Genomic DNA, 18,071 nt, shown 5'->3' with positions numbered 1-18,071 from the left:
GAGGGAATTCTGAACAACAGATAGTTTAGCTCACCCATCTGCTTTGTTGAACAAGACAGCTGGTTCAGTAGATTTCAGCCATAGGTACTTGTAAAATTTATTCGCAGCAACAAGGTATTGATATAATTAAAAGTGACAACCACTGACATGTTAAATACTGTAGTTAGAGGTTACCTGTGTATAAGAGTCATATCATCACATGGGAGTAGTATCATTCTAACTATCACAGAATCACAGAATCACAGAATCACAGAACATGCTGAGCTGGAAGGGACCCACAAGGCTCATCAAGTCCAATCCTTAGCCCTGCCTTCCTCATGTCCACAGTTGAGGTTTTGCTGCCACTTTTCCTCCTGTCAACAGAGATTTTAAACTCAATCTCCTCGTGGTCGCTGTGGCCAAGATGTCCACCAATCTCCATTTCTCTCATGAGATCCACTCTGTTGACAAGCAGTAGATCAAGGAGGGCATCTTTCCAAGTTGGCTCCCTTATGACCTATTCCATAAAGTTGTCATCCAGATTTTTTAGCAACCTTCTGGCCCGGGTTGTACCAGCTGTGTGATGCTCCCAGCTAATTTCTGGCAAGCTGAAGGCTCCCATAAGGACAAGAGCAGTAGACTTGGAAACGTCCCTTAGTTCCTCAAAGAATAATTCGTTGGCATCAGCATCCTGGCTGTGAGGTCTGTAGCAGACTCTCATGATGACAACCACATTATTTTTTTGCCCCTTGATTCTTATGCAGAGGCTCTTAACTGTGCCATTGCCAACTGTGAGCCCCATACATTCCAACTCTTCTGTTACACACAGTGCCACCCCTCTGCCTCTTCTGCCCTGCCTGTCCCTCCAGAAGACCCTGTAACCATCCAACAGGGCACTCCAGTCACAGGTCTCATCCCACTAGGTTTCACTTATGCCAATGATGTCAAATCTCTCTGGGAATGGGCCAAAGCAGGTGTGTCTAAAATAATAAATACTTGTCAAAGATTTCACTAAATTGGCATTAGGAGAGTGTAAGCTTATGATTGTGCTGAGGAAGAGCATAAGTTATACTAAGGTAACATAGCTTTAAATCAACATAATACATTAATAGTAGGAATTGTACCAGTATATTTATTCTGGTAAAAAAATACCGCCCTAAACGGCACCTACGCCAGCACAAACCCTGCATGTAACCAGGCCACAGGGCCAAGGGGTGATAATGGCAGGGAAAATCCACCACAGGAGCAAGCTCCCATTGTTCCTTGTCCTGAGAAATCCATGTCAGAACACTGGGAAAGCAAGGTGACAGGCTTTAGCTTAAAGTTTTCTTGCCTCCTAAAGGAGATTGTATGCTCTGGCATTTACATGAACCAACAGCAGTGTCAGTGAAACTTGGCTAATGCACAATAACTTGTTCAGCTGCCACATCTTTGGCAGAGGCGTAAGCCCTGAGCCTTTGCTGTCAATGTACCAATGGGAAATGTTTGTTTGGTGTGTGACTAGAACAAGCCCTCCAGCTGTTAGGAAAAGGGGTCCCTTCCTCAGTAACCCAACCACCTCCAGTAATGCCAGACCCTGTAAATCTTGGTGTTTCAAAACCTGCTTCTCCTAACTGCCTCTCACTTTCTTGATCCTCTAACTCCATTGGTAGACACCTGGCTGCAACTTCTCCTAAAATATTCACCACCAACTTGACCCCTCCCATCTGTACTCATCTCAGAAAAAAGCCCGTCAATCCAAACACCTTTCAGAATGACTAATTCCTCCCAGCTTCTTTATTGTCACCCCTGGTCCCCATCGCTTCAACTTCCTTCTGCCTGAGGGGAACAAAAAGTTACCTTAGCAGGTCAGTGCACAGACACTGTCTAGAAGTCAACTGCAGAAGTCACCTCACTGGATGCGACCCACCTGCCCCTCAGTCTTGGAGTACCATGAGCAGAAGAGGCAAATTTCCAAGACTTCAAGAGTGTGGCGAGAACTGTGGGCTAATCTGCCAAAGGAAACAGATGATCATTTGGAAACACACATGTACAACCTGCTGAAAGCAGGGGTCCCTCTAACGTTTATAAAGAATGGCTAATTTTTTAAATTTTGTTTTATTTTTCAAAACTTGGAATAAATGGTACATGAGAGTTTATCACAGGTTTCTTTCACCAAAATTAAAACCAGAAAGGTATGTACTAACTGAGAGTATTTGGACTGAGAATATCACAAGCCTCTTCTTATTCCACCCTTTTTATGAATGTATCAGGACAATGGTGGTAGTACACAGTAGTCCACATAGGTACTGTCTTTTGTATAACATGCACATTTTCTGTGCTAACCAAATACCAAATGCCAGCTCATGGCAAAACTACCGTTTTATAGCCAGCCTGACCCAGTCATCTTCCACTTGAGGTGTAGAATTGCCCTCAGCTGCTGCCCTGACCCCTGGAGGCAGAGGTGTTCTCAGAGGACAAGTTAAATCCTAGGCAATCTGAATTGTCTAAAAGAGATGTTCGTATCTGCCTTGACTACAAACATCCAAGTAACGAGTATAAGCAGGGAAAATAGGACAGCCAGCTCCTTGGCCTTCACGCCTTTCATCCCAGTAAAAAGGGACACTAATAGGAAGGGAAACTGGGAAACACTTATCTGGGATCCCCTTCAAGAGGAAGATTGTTCTGGTCTCATATTCTGCAAGAAACCAGCACACAACCAGTAAGAAACTGCAGATGCAAAACCAGTGCCTGAGGCTCTTCCAGTCAACCACCGCTTTATGCTATTATTACCTTCTCTGAAATAGTCACAAATATCAAGCCAAATTTGAGGGCTATATATTTTGTTACCGTAGGATTTTCCCTGGATGTTGATTTTAATTTGTCAGTCTGGAGGATTCATGAAAGTAAACACAGTGGGTCTATGTTATTTTATTAAACCTAACTCAGAGAAACAAAGTTAAGCTGAATAAAAATTGCCTAGAAATAAAGGGAGTAAACAACAAAAACCTTGTAAGAAGCAAAGTTAGAGAGGAAAAAGGAAAACAGAGTCTGTATTACTTTGCTTCTGTCAAATGTGTAAAGGAGGAGTCCTTTTAAAATATTTCTTTTTCTTTCATCCTTGCTTATTTTTACTGCAGCATATCATGCAAGTCCCGGCTAGACAACTCTATGAAACACCAAGTGAATGGCAGTGAATCACAGCTCCTTCTGATGGTTTTCAGTTTTTAATAAGGCATTTGGCTTCCACTCAAGTTCAAAAGATGGCATAGGATTTCTTTAATAATCCTTTTTTTCTTGTAATTTTCTTCTTCACATGAGAAACATTGAGGTCTTTCATTTTACCATGTCTTCAGATCAGATATAATACAGAAAACTGGAATTACTTATGAGTAAAAAAGAAAAAAAAAGAAACAAAATAAACAGTCCTTTTTCGTATTACATGCAAATCCAAATAATCCCCTCCCTCCCAGAGTCTGACCCAATTTTGCTTGGGCAGACTTTGTGCTTCTAAGCCAGGCACCTTTGAGACTGCAAACTTAGCAGATACTACTGAATATGAGAGCACAGCACTTGCAAAATCAAGTTTCAAGCTACTGCAGTTATGGCACTAAAATGTCCAGTGTACTGGCAACTTGCCTGTTCGAACCAAAGTCCTGCCTTAGCCATGCTCACATAAATGGACAAGCCAAAGCCAAGAGTTTTATTCCTTGAGCAATTTTAGATATCAGAACATCTGCCCAAACTGCATGAGGGAACATCCTATTCACAAGTAGGAGTATTTATCACCATACATACTTGGAAAATGGATACAAATTATTAGCAAGACATCGGCAAATGTGTGGATTTCATGCTTTATTACAAATAAGCTACAAAGAAGTCACTACTTGCCAAACACAATGTGACATCACAGTTGAGGGACAACTTGTTTTCCACCACAAAACACAAACCAGTAAGGGGAAATATTTGCTGAGTTCTTTCTTTTCTTCTTCTCACTGTTTTCTTAATCCTTACACTTTCAACAAGATGAAAACACCAAGCATCTTTACTAAGAGTTTTTCAGAACTGCAGTCCTTGCCACAACTCCTCTGCACTCTTTATTGATGCTTCCTGATAGTAACACCTAAAATCCCACTGCAGCCTAATGCTGCATAATTTCCTCCTCTCTTTAGCCACAGAAAGGAAATGATAGGAAAATCTTAAAAATATTTTTTTAAATTTTGTGTTCATAGTATGCCATGTGTCTTTGTTCTTTAACTCTAGTTCTCTAGTTCAAAGCAGTGCACTCTGCAAATTTAAGAATCTTTCTTTTTATCTCTAAGTTTTCATTATATGATCAAGCAGTCAAGATCCAGAGAGTCCTGTAGCATTTTCTGAATGCAGAAATTTATTCAAATGTAATGAAATAATCACTCTGTGACTTAGGATAGGTCTATATTAGCAAGCAGCATGATGCCAACAGGAAAAACTCTGCAGTGCAAACCAGCTTCTGTGGAGGATGTGACCTTCACCCTCTGCATGCTCTGGAAGGTTTGCTCCAGTCTGGCTTCATCAGTGATTGGAGTGCAGCTTCTCGTTATGTTTCAGGTGAAGTATTTCTTATGTGTCTTCTGGGGCTGCTCTGCAAAATTAATTAAAGAGCAGGAAGGGAAGACAACCAGAGATTTGCTTCGAACAATACATACCTCGTCTGAAACAAAATGTTAATGTAGATGAAGGCACATTTAAGTTTATCCATAGGAATAAATGGATGGCCATAGCTGTGGTAGGTTTAATCTGAAATAAATCAAACTGATGTAAAGATAGCAGAATAAAACCTTGTTTCAGTAGAAATTTTGAGAGCTGTTGTGGAATGAAGTTCCCCTCCTTTTTGCCTGAAACATGGAGAAAATACTTTACATAGATTCAATAACTCCCTAAAGCGCAATTAGTTTATCACAACATTGAGAAGGAAGTTCTTGGCATAGAGGAAGAAGTCCCCTCAGACCAGCAGGTCAGCCAAGGCCAGCAGGAGGCTGTATCACTCATACCAGCACCACAGCTGCCCCCTGAGGAATGCTCACAAAAAACCTTGAAGCAAATGCATTCTTGGACATCATCTCTGGACACAATTCTACTGGCACAAAAAAACTGGACAAAAAGTAGCATGAGAACTTAACAGAAAATGCACAGGAATTTCCCTTATGCAAATTCTCATCTGTCAACAGAACTAAATTGGCAACACCGGTTCTCTGGTAGCAAAAACTGATACATTGACTAAACTAAGCTATGGAAAGAGAAATCCACCCCTTTGAGGAAGTTCATCAAGGAGGTCTTGGACAGACCTTCCACTTCAGAACCACAAAATGTAGATATTATGATGATTGGCATCTGGTCCTTTTGATGCAAGTTTCCTATCAAAATAGGGAGGAAGAAAAGTCCTGTAGGAGCATCATTCATGTGTTCATTCTCCTGCTTGTCACGGTCATCTTAGTAAGGCCTGATGTCTTTCAGTTTCCATTCTTTACTAGAATATATCTGCACACCATATGCTTATGAAAAGTGGTAATTCAGTATGGCATTGAAGTGAGATAGGACAAAAACAGTCTGGAAAAGGAATTAAGGAATCAAATCCTACAAATAAGTGGTTTGGAAGCTTGAACAGACCTTTTTTAAAAAATAAATTGTTCCCTTCATAATCGTTCTTTAGATTTTTTTCATTAAGAATGCTTGCCAGTTTAGCCTGTCTTTGCTAAATTTAACTATATCTAATTATGATTTTCTTTTGTTGGCAAAATTGTGTGGCTTAGAGGTAGCACTATTCACTTTTATGCAGAGAATACCAATTTTTATAAATCTCATTGATAATATTTTTTTAATACTAGAATATAAGAAAAAGTGATTTCTGAAAATGAGTTTATACTGGCAATCTGCAGAGAATGTTTTAATTACCAGTTAGCCTCATTCTTCCCTTTCATTTCAGCCTTCTTCTATGCTGGCCTTCCTCTGTGAATCACTTCTTGGACAGGGTGGTTACTCGGTGCCACTGCTCAACACAGCATCTGACAGTAATAGCAAAAAAAGTGAAGTTCAGTCTTGGCGCTTTCACCATCCTACCACAAAATTTGCCACTACAGCACAAGTGCCACTCGGAGCACTGTCCACACTCATATGGGGTTTCCACTGCCAGCGATGGTGAACCACCACTACAAAAAGTGGCAAATATTTTGTGGAAAAGGCTGATGTAGCCACCTCATGTAATACCCCCCGTAATTCTCTGTACTCTGTTGCTGTGATTCAGTAGTTATTAATTTTGACCTCTACCTGTTTGTGTAGAGTTTTGCTTAAGGACTTTTATCAAATGAAAGCTTTGGGGTACTCAAGGCAAATTAATAATTATTTTCTTTGAGAATTTTTGTCTTAGAATTTGCTTCATATTTTCATATATCATGGGAAAAATTAACCCAACTGTTTACAGAAAAAGGCTAAGAAAAGAAAATATTATGGGGTTTCGGTATTTAGAAATAAAGTAAATATGTATTATGGTATTAAAATTATTTCTTTTTTAAAATAGGAGAAGTTGCTGATTCTTATCAGTACATAGATAAGTAAAGATCATTCAAGCTTTTCAGAAGCAGAAACACCACTTCTTCTTGTAGCAGAACATTGACTCTTTTCCGTGCATTCTCATTAGTGGATATTTCCCAAGGTGCTTTCATTTATTCCTCTTAATTTCAGCACTAAGAAAGAGCCTCAAAATCAAGAGACAAGCATTCTCCCAGATAAATTATTTCTCCCAGCTTGCTAAGCTCCTTTTCATAAGCCAGATTCCAAAGGCTCTGGAGATGTTGGCATAAAATCACCGTACTATTATGAAGAAGATCTCCAAACATTGGCATATGATGTTATGTATTTCAAATCCCTCTGGTATCTTTAGCATCTAGTCAGTAAGGAAACAAAATTACTGGTATCTTGGTTTCCTGAGAAATCAAGTAAAGCTGAAAATAAACCTTCATGGTAGATTTTATTCAGTCTTCAAAAAAATTTAAAAATTAACTTATCAGTCATGGAGTCACAGAATCATTTAGGTTGAAAAAGACCTCCAAGGTCATCAAATTCAACCTTTGAGCCATCACCTCGTTGTCAACTAGACCATAGCATTAAGTGCCACACCCACTCATTTCTTGAACACCTTCAGGTGTAATCTTATTTTCTTCCCCTCCTGAACCGAAAGGCTTCTAAAAAGCCCCAGTAAAACCTGTGCTTTCTTCATTCTGAGTTAGGTGCGTGATTAGGGTGCAACATCATAAAGCACATCGGGTGCCTTCAACTGAGGCGTTACAAGGTGTAAACATCAAAGAGCCCAACTCAATCAAGGTGACTTGATCACAGGATGCAGATCTGATCAGGATGCAGATCACAGGGAATCTCCACGCCCTGTTCCATCAGCGGGGCCTCAGGACTCAGCACCCCATACACACATCTCCCGAGCTTTTGCGACTAACAAAACCTCTGTTTGAGGAAAGCCATTCCGTGCGTCCCGAGTTTCCAGGGTGCGGGCAGGGCGGGGGATCGCGGCCCCGCCCGCTGCCAGTGACGCGCCGGTTTCTCCCGATCTGCGTGTGGCGGCGGCGGGAGCGGCGGGTGAGCGGGGCGGCGGCGGGGCCTGGGGGTGTCAGCCCCTCCGGACAGCCGGGGTCATCGGAGCGGTGCGGGATTGCTGGGGCTCTGTGTGTGTGTGTGGGGGTGTCTGTGTGCAGCTGGAAGCGGCGGGGCGGTGGTGTAGGGCCGCTCTCCTCCGGTCTCGGGTGACGGTGGGGCGCTGCCTGAGCTCGATCCCTTCGGCCGTGGTCCAGGCAGCGGCTCGAGAAGCCCCGGTAGGAGCCCGCTCGCCGGGCTGCCCGCGGCGGCGGCGCTCGGCTCCACCCGGCCCTTTGAAGTGTGTTTGTTCCCCTGGTCCTTGATAGAGGGCTCCGCCGCGGTTTACGGCGGTGTAAATGACAGGTTTGAGCAGTGGCTAACGCCGGGCAGGGGGAAAATTCGGTTTAAGTAATTACTAATCTTGTTTTAAACCGCCGCTTTTTGTTTCGCTATGGCAAATCCATCGCCTTTGGCAACTGTGACTTTTACAGGGATGTGCAAAAGCTCCGCGTGTGTGTATATGTATATATACACACACGTTGTTATTATTGTGTATACACCTCACGCATATTACTTTATATACTAATATACAAATCTATAATGACACCTGTATCATGACTTCATTTGTATTAAATGTATTCATATTCAATGTACTATTTTCTTAGTCAGGAGACTGCCTTGTTTTTAAATTCTGTGTTAATCTAAATTAAGCAGCGCGAGAATTTTTAGGTGCATACGAAGACAGTCTTTGGAAACAGAGCGTGCAATTAAAACTAACCAATTTATAAAGCAAAGGAAGTTCCAGTGACTGAGAATTGGTGGGTTTGCCATGGGATACGTTCTGGAGTTGGGCACAAGAGGCACAGGGGCAGCTGCCTGTGCTTTTTCTTGAGGCGCCTGTGTTTGCTGTTTGTCTCATACACACTCACTGGGATCATCCCCGTGGAGACAGACAGTCGCTATCGGATCAGCACAAGAGGCTGGGTGTTCTCACAGCCCTTCAAGGATGTGGCAATTCTGAGTAAATATTGCCTAGTTCTGCTGGCAGTGTCGAAGGGATAAAGGGAGACGGAGGTGTGGAGCCAGGCCATGGAGGATCAGGGTCTGGCCCGCTCGGGTGTGTTTGAGGCTGCCACCTGGCACGTGCCCACGTCACCCATTGCCCAAGGGAAACAGCGGCTGGAGGTTTCATTGCCCACTCTGCTTCTCACATTGACAGAAATAGCTCAAGTGAAGGGAAAGGTCTTTCCGTTTGTGCTAAGGACAACTGAAACCGAAAGTAATGCAAGGCAGGGCTTTCCTGAATGACACAAAACTGGACTTCCTTTAGAAAAGTGGAAATGCCAGTGTTTTCTGTGTGTAGAAGATGCAAATTATAGTTATGACTGATTTAGCCTAGGGTATTATTTATGATGCTTGACTTGAAATCCAAGTGTTTCTTGTTTACCATGTATATTTTTTGTTGACTCTAAAGAGTATTTACCTTTTAATGAATTTAAATTTAAAAATCTTGCATTGGTACACCATACTTGTATTCATATAAATAGTTTTAAGTATTAGCTTTATTATAGATTATTATTATTATCATTATTACTTTAAATTTTATTTGGAAAATAATTATATTTTAGTATTTTTTGAAAAAGGAGAAAAATGTTCTGAAAATATTACTACTAAAATGTAAAGATTTGTGCTCATGTACCATTGCAAAACAGTAGTTGCCAGCTTGCAGATGCGCTTTTCTAAAATTAGCTATTTTATGATAGAATCTGCTGTAGTAGTTTTTATATTTGAATAAGATAGTAATGTATTTGAACCATGTGGTCAATTTATTTATTCATTAATTATGCAATTAATTGGGGATATTTGTGGTACAAACAGTCAGGGATAGTTCAGTAGAAAGCTGGAGTAGCATCACTTCACAGTGGTACTGTGTTTCATGAAATACTACCTCGATCCTCTCTCAGCAGACTTTAATTTTTTTGGTTTTCCCTTGTTCCCTGCACTGCAGGCAGACCTGTATAAATATTGCCTTTACTCATCGAGACCTTTCTCTCTCATCTTTTTATACACTTAGAAGTTGTTTTCAGCTGTGCTTTTCCACATTAACTCCTGAAGAACAGCTGTTCTCAGGCAGTGTCATTAACCAGCCCTGGTGTACCTGCTTAAGCTGATTCTGTGATCATTGCATGCCCGCAGGGATGTGATGCTTTTAGCGCAGATGCAGCATACAGGTCAGATGTCAGTGGTGCCCTGCTGGCACTGGCTCCAAATGTCCTGGGACTTCCCTTCCTGAGCACAGTGCCATACAGTGCAAAAACTACTGAGGATTTGGGTCAAACTGTGTCATTCTCAGACATAAGAGGAAGTGGAGCATTAAATCAAGCTAGCAATTGGTAAACATGTGATGTGACTAGTGCAAAGTAGTACCACTGACCAGATGAGGACCAGAACATGATAAGGCTGAAGGCTATGTTCCCAGAAATTTTAGAGTTCATGCTGCTGCTCCTGCATGTGGATGTCTTACAGAATAACTTTTTCCACCCAGAAAAATGTTGTATCAGTCATCAGTTGAAACACTCCTGTATCCTGTTTCTAGCTAAGCAACCCTCGAGCACCTTTCCTTCATACTTCCCTCCTTCTTCCCCTGGTAGCTTATTTATCCCTGCCATAGAGCAGCATTGCCTTTGGCCCACGGGGCTAAGCCTGCTGGTACAAAATGTGCTTGCTTCAGTGTGGTGTTCCCCTCTGGCCACCCATCTCCTGATCCTCTGATCCTGTGGAGTGAGAGATAGGGTCGAGGGTATCAATTCAGAAGGTAGGGCCTTTCTGACTGTAAAGGGCTGAATCAGTCTTGCAGCATCATTTTAGTCAGTTTTTGCTCAGTACTTTTCCAAATTGTCATAATTTCAGGTTACTGCAACCTTCCCTGCTTTTATTTTGCAATTTTGTAATTTCATCATATGAAAGAAGGAAACACTTCTCTGGCAGGCTGATTTAAAAAAAAAAAAGCAAACAAAAATCCAAACGGAAATAAAAAAACAAACCCCACGCTATAATAAATCACAAAGCAAACATTTACTCAGCAGGATGGACTGCTAGGGGTGTTTCTTGCTTCCTGGAAGTAGGTAGGTAGGATAAGACAGATGACGACTTTGGTGTATCATATCTCTGCAATGTGTCACATGGATCTTATTTCCATGTGTATGATATGCAACATGCATAAGCTTTTGGCTTTTGTAAACAGACAAGTAAAAGAGAGCTCATTAATTTAGGATATTGTGATTTTTCTTTCTTCTCATTAAACATTTTGCATATTTTTATTATCTAAAAAAAAAAACAACCCCAAACCTCAGTGACCTTTTTGTTCTTCTATACTAAAGATACAAGGGGGAGGGTATAGCTGTGTCTTCTACAGGAACTTCCTGACTTCATGGAAAGATAATTCTTGGAACAGAGAAGCAAATCATGCTACATGACTATGTGCACAAGTTTGGCGTGTAATGTTTGGCTTTGGATCTTTGTAGCATTGCTTGCTAAATCTCTACACAGAACTCAAGAATGGAAACACCTTCCATAAGCATTCTTCTTCCCCAGCTTAGAGGAAAAAAACAAACCCAAGGGAATCCTTGTGTTTACGAAATGTTCATGTTTTGTATAGAGATATTGAAGAACAAGGAAGCAAAAATAAAAAGCTTATCATGTCACTTCATTGGTGGCTGCAGGTGGCTCACAGAAAGCAGCCTGCCACCGTGATTTCCTTGTTGGCAGAAGCTCTCACTGAGTCACACACTTGGTCAACAGCTCTCTGCACTCTTAAAATCGAGCATCCGTGGGAGGGAAAGAACAACCAGAGAGACTGCAAAGACAGCTTGGAGCTGAAACCACTTGCAACAGCCCTGGCACAGACCAACCCTCATGGCTGGAGATGTTGCAGATGGAGCAGAGTCTCCTGAGCAATCCTTCCCCAGTGCATGTAGCACCAAAGTGCTGCCTGTGCAGTGTCCAGCAGCTTGGGCATGGATCGGTTGCCTGCATGTGGGTGACTGGTGCCTTTCAAGGTGACCATCCAGAGGGGTCCAAGACACCTTTATGAGGCTGGCACCCTGACACATGACCTACAGTTGATCCCCCTTTTCTTGGGGGGAGCAGCTAAAGAGTAAGTAGGACACCTTGTGAGCACCCACAAAGACACACAATATTCATGTCTAGCTGTCTGAATCCTACTTGCACAGATTTCTGCAGACCAGGGGGAACAGTGGTAGTTTTAATGGAACATAGTGCCATGATATAGTCACAAATGATCCTGCATTTCTCACAGTGTTTCTCCAGGGATCCTCTTTCAACTTAGAGAAGTTCAAAATAACAGTTATCTTCTCGAGGTCTACTTAGTGATATGTCTTCAGAGAATCCTTGAATGTCCTCAGGGCTCCTGGTTTCAGAAACCAGTTTCCTTTCTGACTTTGTTGGGCATGTTCTTCACAGAGTGGGCTCTAAAGGAATCAATAGCCCACACTGTCTGCCAGCCTTGTGCTGGCCCTGGACTTGCAAGGTTGTGCGTTCAATCCCCATGTGGGCCATTCACTTAGGAGTTGGACTCAATGATCTTTGTGGATCCCTTCCAACTCAGAATATTCTGTGAATATCCTTTGGTACTTAAAGGACAGTCACATAAATAACGTACATACTACATTCTTTCCTGTTTTCTTCTGTTTTGCTGAAAGTCTACAGTTGAGCAGGGTATGTCTTTGGGTAGATGCCGTGCTCAGGGTGTCCCCAGTACACGGGCACTGCACGGTGTCCAACTGGCACCTCAGTATGATTTATTTCAAACTGTCTCCTAGTATGGCAGATGAGTTCCTCAACAGACATGAACCTTACAAAAAACCTTTGCAAGTCAGCAAAGTACCTGTGAGGTGCATGATTGGTTTGAAGGGAGTTTCTTTTTGCTCTAGCTTCTTCGTGTGACTGGCATTACAGATTGTCACAGCGCTGATAAGCAGGGTGCACACCAATACGTTTCATTTGTTTGAGAATAAATAAAGCAACAATGATTTTGGTATGGATCTTCCCTCAGTTAACTCTTGTGTATAAAGAGAGTGCCATTTATTTTGCATCCCTGCTTTTTTGTGGTATGAAGGAATTCCTGTTTCTTGGTACTGAAAGGATTTGTGGCTTAAGAAAATTACTTCTTCCTTTCACTTTCTTCTCTACCAGAGATGTCTAGGAAGATACACTCACTTATAGGTAAAACGACTCTTCAAAGCAAAACAGATGTTCTGCTGCGGTAACAAAGCATCTGTTGTACTATGGAGCTGACAATGAGTAATTTGCCCTGACTTCTGTTTCTGTGCTGCCAACGCATCCTTCAAGTTCCTGCCCCTCCTTTCCCTCAGGGAAGTCCTAACTGCTCACCTGCCTTGCTTCTTGTGTACAGCAACAGTCACGCGATTATAAGTTTGTGCCTTCTAACAGTCTCATCATTTTAATTGTGTAATGGTGATGTATGGTTTTAAATTAGCCATAACTTTAGCTTCTGTTTTAATGAGATCTTCCATTGTCTTCCCAGAGGGGAAGGCTTTGTTTTCCCAAGAGCAGTGTGCCTTTTCCCAGAAGAAATGAATTTCTACTGATGAGGTACGAAAAGATAAGGTGGTAGTGGTGATGTTGGTGAGTGGTTACAGAAAGAAGGAGATATCTGCAAGTCTCAGGCCCTGAAGGACAATGCTGATAATGCCAGAGCCTATGACGTGCCAGGTACTTGTGTGTATAAATAGTCACATTGATGTGTAGTGTCATTGTCGTCATGCTTGCCTTGAGAACAGCTGAATCTAATAGCCTTGTCTCTCATGGCACAGCCCAAAGATTCCCTCACGTGTCTTCAGACATGGGAAATAATGAGTCTGATGTTTAACGCCTGTGACAACAGTTGGTCTGCTCCCCAAGGATTTTGTGATTTGTTAGATCTCTCGGGTCACTGAGTGCAGGTATGACTATTTGGAGTTGAATCGACAGGGTTGTTGGGGAGACAGGAAGGCAAATCCCTTATTCCAGATGAGGTAAAGTCCCTTGTTTTGCCCTCTCTGGGTAGACAAAGGGAGGGGTTCCTGTGCAGATGGCAAGGAAGGCAGCTAAGTGCCTGTGTTAAACAGTCCCTCCACCTCCCAGACCATGAAACTGAGTTTGGGCAGTAAGGTTGAAGAATCAAAGAGAATTTATGGCCAAAATATTATTTTGGGGATTTTATGAAGAACTGTTTGAGGCACATAAATACTTGTGCAGAAACAAGGCCTTCCTAATCTGCTCATCTGCAAGGAAGCTTTCTAGCTGCTATTTTGTCATCATCACATATACATTTGGAAGGAAGATCTGCTTGACCTGCTGGCCAGGAGAGGATGTCTACACTGAGTGTGTAGTTGAAGACTGAATCTTAGAGTAGGCATGTAAGATCCAGCTGAGGTCTTTTTCTATGAGCTTTCCACAGCCGAATCACAGGGGTTTAATGCAAACCCCAGGAGGTTGGTGTTAATAGTGCAGGTCACCTTACAAAAAAAGCAGATAGATTTTCTCAGAAAAACTACCCATCAATACTTGCATCAAACCTTGTAACTAATGCAAAACAACTGTAAAGATTATTTGGAGTAGTGTGGACTACTTTTAAGAAAACATAAAGGCAATCTTAAGCTTCAGTCAGGTTGAAAAAAACCAGTACATTGTAGCATATGTTCATAAGCAGTGATTTTCTTTCAAAAATGATTCTTCCAATTTCTCCAGGATTTCTAGAGCCACAGATCTTTTTGTCCAAGGAGAATTTTGCAAACTAAATATCTTTTCTTAGAGTAGTAGGTTTGTTTGGAAACGTAAGGCTTTGGGATTTACAGCATTTGAACAACACTGCAACAAACACTAGTTGACACTACAGAATTATTTTTACTGCCTGAGGATCACTAGAGCTTCTGTCATTCAAACCTTGGATAGTAATTGACTTGTCCTAGACATCTGAAATATAAGTCTGCTAGCGGTGTAGAAAAATGATTGAGTCTGGTGCATATGATTATCCTTCACTGGATTTCTACCAAAACTTTATTCTAAGGAGAACTGTCTTTTCTCCATGAGCTCGGCTAAACTAGATAACTTTCAAACTTTGAATAGCTTTAGTCTGTCTTAAATTCTGGATTTCAGCAGTCATTTAATGGCTAGCTTTTACAGTTGCAAAAGCTGTGTTGTTTTTAGGCTTGATGACAACCATTCTTGTTCCTGTTCTCCTGCTGGAACAATAATACAAACCCTGTCAAGGACAGTGCTATCCTTATATAGTGCTTTCTGAGTATGTAAGGCACTTGCCTTTGTATAAAGTGGTGCAGGATTTGAAACTCACCTATAAGGTGGAATGCATCCTCAGTGATGGCTGTTTACATCTCTGGTTGCAGTAGTGACCCAGTTGTGTCAGTTCTACAGAAGATTTACAGGCAGTGACGGAGTAGGCTGGATACCTGCGGTGGGGCTTTTCTCTGTGGGCTTCCAGCTGCAGGGGATGTGCTGTAACTGGTACCATCTGGGCCATTTGTTTCATTGAGTTGCCTTGATTGCAGTTTTGTTCAGCCCTGGGCTGAGAAACTGTGGCCCCTGCGACATTACCGTGTTTCTACAGAACAGTAGAGCTGGACAGAATCTCTTGGTGGTTGTCCGATCCCACCAGCCATGTGATAGATGTTTATTATGGATTTAACTGTAGGACCACAAAGTAGTATTTTAAATATGTCCATACAGAATGTGTAGGTTTCAACTGGCTATAGCTAAGGGTGCGATTATATAAATTGACATTGTTCTATTTTAAGATCGAACTGTGCTTTTTTTGGCCTGAAATAGATATATTTAAGTGAACTTGAAATAAGCCTTATTTAATACAAACCAGTTTCATCTGATCCAAATCTTGCAATACAAAATCTGTACAATCTGCTCATTTAGGCAGCATCTGCTCCGTGAGTGGGAAGTCTTTCTCCTACTGAAGGCAGAAGTTGTCCTTCAGACCACTTGGTCAACCTGAATTAATTGCTGGAAAAATATCACATGGGTTTGGGCACTGTGAAAACAAGCTGTGGGTTATATTTGTCCTGCAGGCATTAAGTTTTCTGTCTTTCCTTCTTTTATCACTTGACCTTGAACCAGGGTTTGTTCCAGGCTGATCAGCGACTTCTTTGACTTGGCTGTGATGGCAGAACAGTCAAACCCAAGTGCTGCTTTTCTTCTCTCCCTCCCGTTTTGGTGTGTTTGACATGTGTCCTGCTGTTCTCTCACAACTTCTGAAAAAAGTTTACCATACTAGAAATGTGCCTTCTGTGCCAAGAGCTGGCCAAAAGGTGATGTCAGCCTTATAAAGTTCATGCTGCAGCAGTGAGGCAAAAACAACTAAAATCACATCTTGAGATTTAGTAGGCACAAAATAAACAAGAAATAGAAAATCCAGGACATGGATGAATCACTGATTTTCCACCTGTTTTTCTTATTGGTCAGTCTCATGAAAAGTTCCTCCTGCCAAATGGCGTTTGCTTCTCAGAATTGTCTTCTTTAGTAATAAGTAACAGTATTTAGAAGCTATTTACTTCTAAAATACTGTTTTCAGGCTACTGGCATAGGCTAGCACAGAAAATGAACAAAGCCTGTTGAACAAGCAAACTGCCCAGTTGAATTCATTGTTAATATACTCATAAGTGGTTAATTTGATGGTTAATACATCCAGCTCACAAACTAGCGCAATATGTGGATGCAGCTACACAGATATGCAACAACAGTAAGGTTTTGTGGTAACAGTGGGCCATCTGATACATTCTTCAGGGGAAGAGAGCCTGAAGGGTGAATTGCCACATTGTGAAAGACTGGACATCTGATCCAGCTGCACTGTTGTAATGATCCCTCATGGGCGTGGTCAACTTAAAAGACACAAGAAACACAGCAGTTTGAAGAGAATTGATCAAAAAGTTTTATGGGCACACTGTATTGACTGCAGTATTTCCTATCTTATCCGCCTGTTTTGAGCTGCAGTTACACAGACTGCTTAGGATCGATCTGTCTCAGGATGTTACTGCTTAACTATTCATTTTGGTTTTGTCTGTATTTGTGCTTGGTCTTTCCCAGCCATCTCCCCAGACAAATGTCATGAGACTGGGACTTCTAATTCTGTGGTTATGGTCGAGACATGTCTTTTGCTTCACTTTCCTCTCTGGGGACAAGACCAAGTCCTAGCATTTCCTGGATTGGACTAGGTGGCATGTCACAAAAACAGCCGTTTTGGTAGAATAAGGAAATCTGCAGCAGGAAGGAAGCCAAGCTAAAACACGCAGCGCTAAGTAACAACAATTCAATCAGCAGACAAAAATTGTATCATAAATTAAAAGAGTTTGAAATGAACAAAAAATGAGAAATTTCTGGCACATGAGATTCAAAATGTTCCAGCAGGTGAGTCAGGAAAGGAAGGATGAGGTGATGGCAGCATTTGAGAGAACAGAGAAAGAAATGTTGCAATAAGACTGTATGGCATTTGCTGAATTTGCTCTGCTTACTCAGCAGCAAAGACACAGCTTCCCTCCGCCCTTCTTTTCCTGTGATAAGTAAAAATTAGTTATTACAGAGAGATTCCTGGAGGAAGATGCTATTTTTAAGGCAATTTAATTTTCGAGAGAAAGACATACATTCTCTGAACCTTTCTTCAGAAGAAGCATTTAATATTTTTCTTAGGAATTTCATCTGTGTTCTGAAATGCTGATAATTTAGTTTCTCTTTACAACCTCCATCTTGTTGGTTTGTAATCCAGCTTGTAAAGTAAAAGCTGTCTGATGTGTTGTTTGTAACTGGCATCATGTAAAAAATACCTAGGGGTTGCTCGTCTGTCCCTGTTGGTATATCTGATAAAATCTGGTGTCATTTATGTGTGCACAATATGTACATCTTCACTCATCGCTTTTGTAACTGAACAGAACTCTCACTTGGAAAGTACACAGGTACTATGTCAGCAAGTGGTTTTAGCCTGGAAATTACTTGCTTTTTTCCCCTCTGTTTTCAAAAGTAGTTTCAGTGCCAGTGGTGTGCCCTTTCTGTGTATCAGTAAGAAGCCTAGTGCTTGTCCAGTATTTTCCATCTGAAGTATGGCTGTAGCTAAAAGATGGTTGAATTTGCCAGATCGCTAAGGTTGCTGTTTCTTCTGAAATTGGTTTCTTCTAGCTCAAGGGATCTCAAAAGCTCTCTGGAGCAAGCATGCTTTCTGAAACTTCACCTTGAAAGTCACCAATGCTTCCCTTCAAAGACTGCCTTATTTCTTTATTGGCCTTCTGAAAATGCCATAGCAAAAAACTGGCCAGAACCTGTGATCATTTATGCCACAAAATCATTTCACGTAGTTTAAGCTACTTACTATGCACCATAATAACTGGAAAGAGTAGCAAAGGCAGGCTCACATGGCAGACCAGCTTGACAGGCTGCCTGGAAAACACAGGAGCCAA

At 41.6% G+C, this 18,071-nt stretch overlaps 1 protein-coding gene and 1 long non-coding RNA gene across 2 annotated transcripts in view; one reads left to right on the top strand and one right to left on the bottom strand.

The window, feature by feature from the left end:
- Positions 1 to 4,375: 4,375 nt before the first annotated feature.
- Positions 4,376 to 5,993, bottom strand: LOC120325212. Its single transcript, XR_005567109.1, has 2 exons — positions 5,890 to 5,993; positions 4,376 to 4,579 (listed from the first exon to the last, which is right to left on the bottom strand). It is a non-coding gene; the product is annotated as an uncharacterized LOC120325212 (long non-coding RNA).
- Positions 5,994 to 7,543: 1,550 nt separating this feature from the next.
- The window catches only part of SNX10 (sorting nexin 10), a 38,374-nt gene continuing 27,846 nt past the window's right edge, over positions 7,544 to 18,071 (top strand). The window contains exon 1 of the mRNA XM_027738422.2: positions 7,544 to 7,581. The gene's annotated coding sequence lies outside the window, so the exon portion shown is untranslated. The remainder of the gene's footprint in view (positions 7,582 to 18,071) is intronic.

Source organism: Pipra filicauda, unplaced genomic scaffold, assembly GCF_003945595.2.
Source record: "Pipra filicauda isolate LSUMZ 115617 unplaced genomic scaffold, ASM394559v2 scaffold88_size2543281_pilon, whole genome shotgun sequence".
NCBI lineage: Eukaryota > Metazoa > Chordata > Aves > Passeriformes > Pipridae > Pipra > Pipra filicauda.
This window is presented reverse-complemented; position numbering and strand designations above follow the sequence as displayed.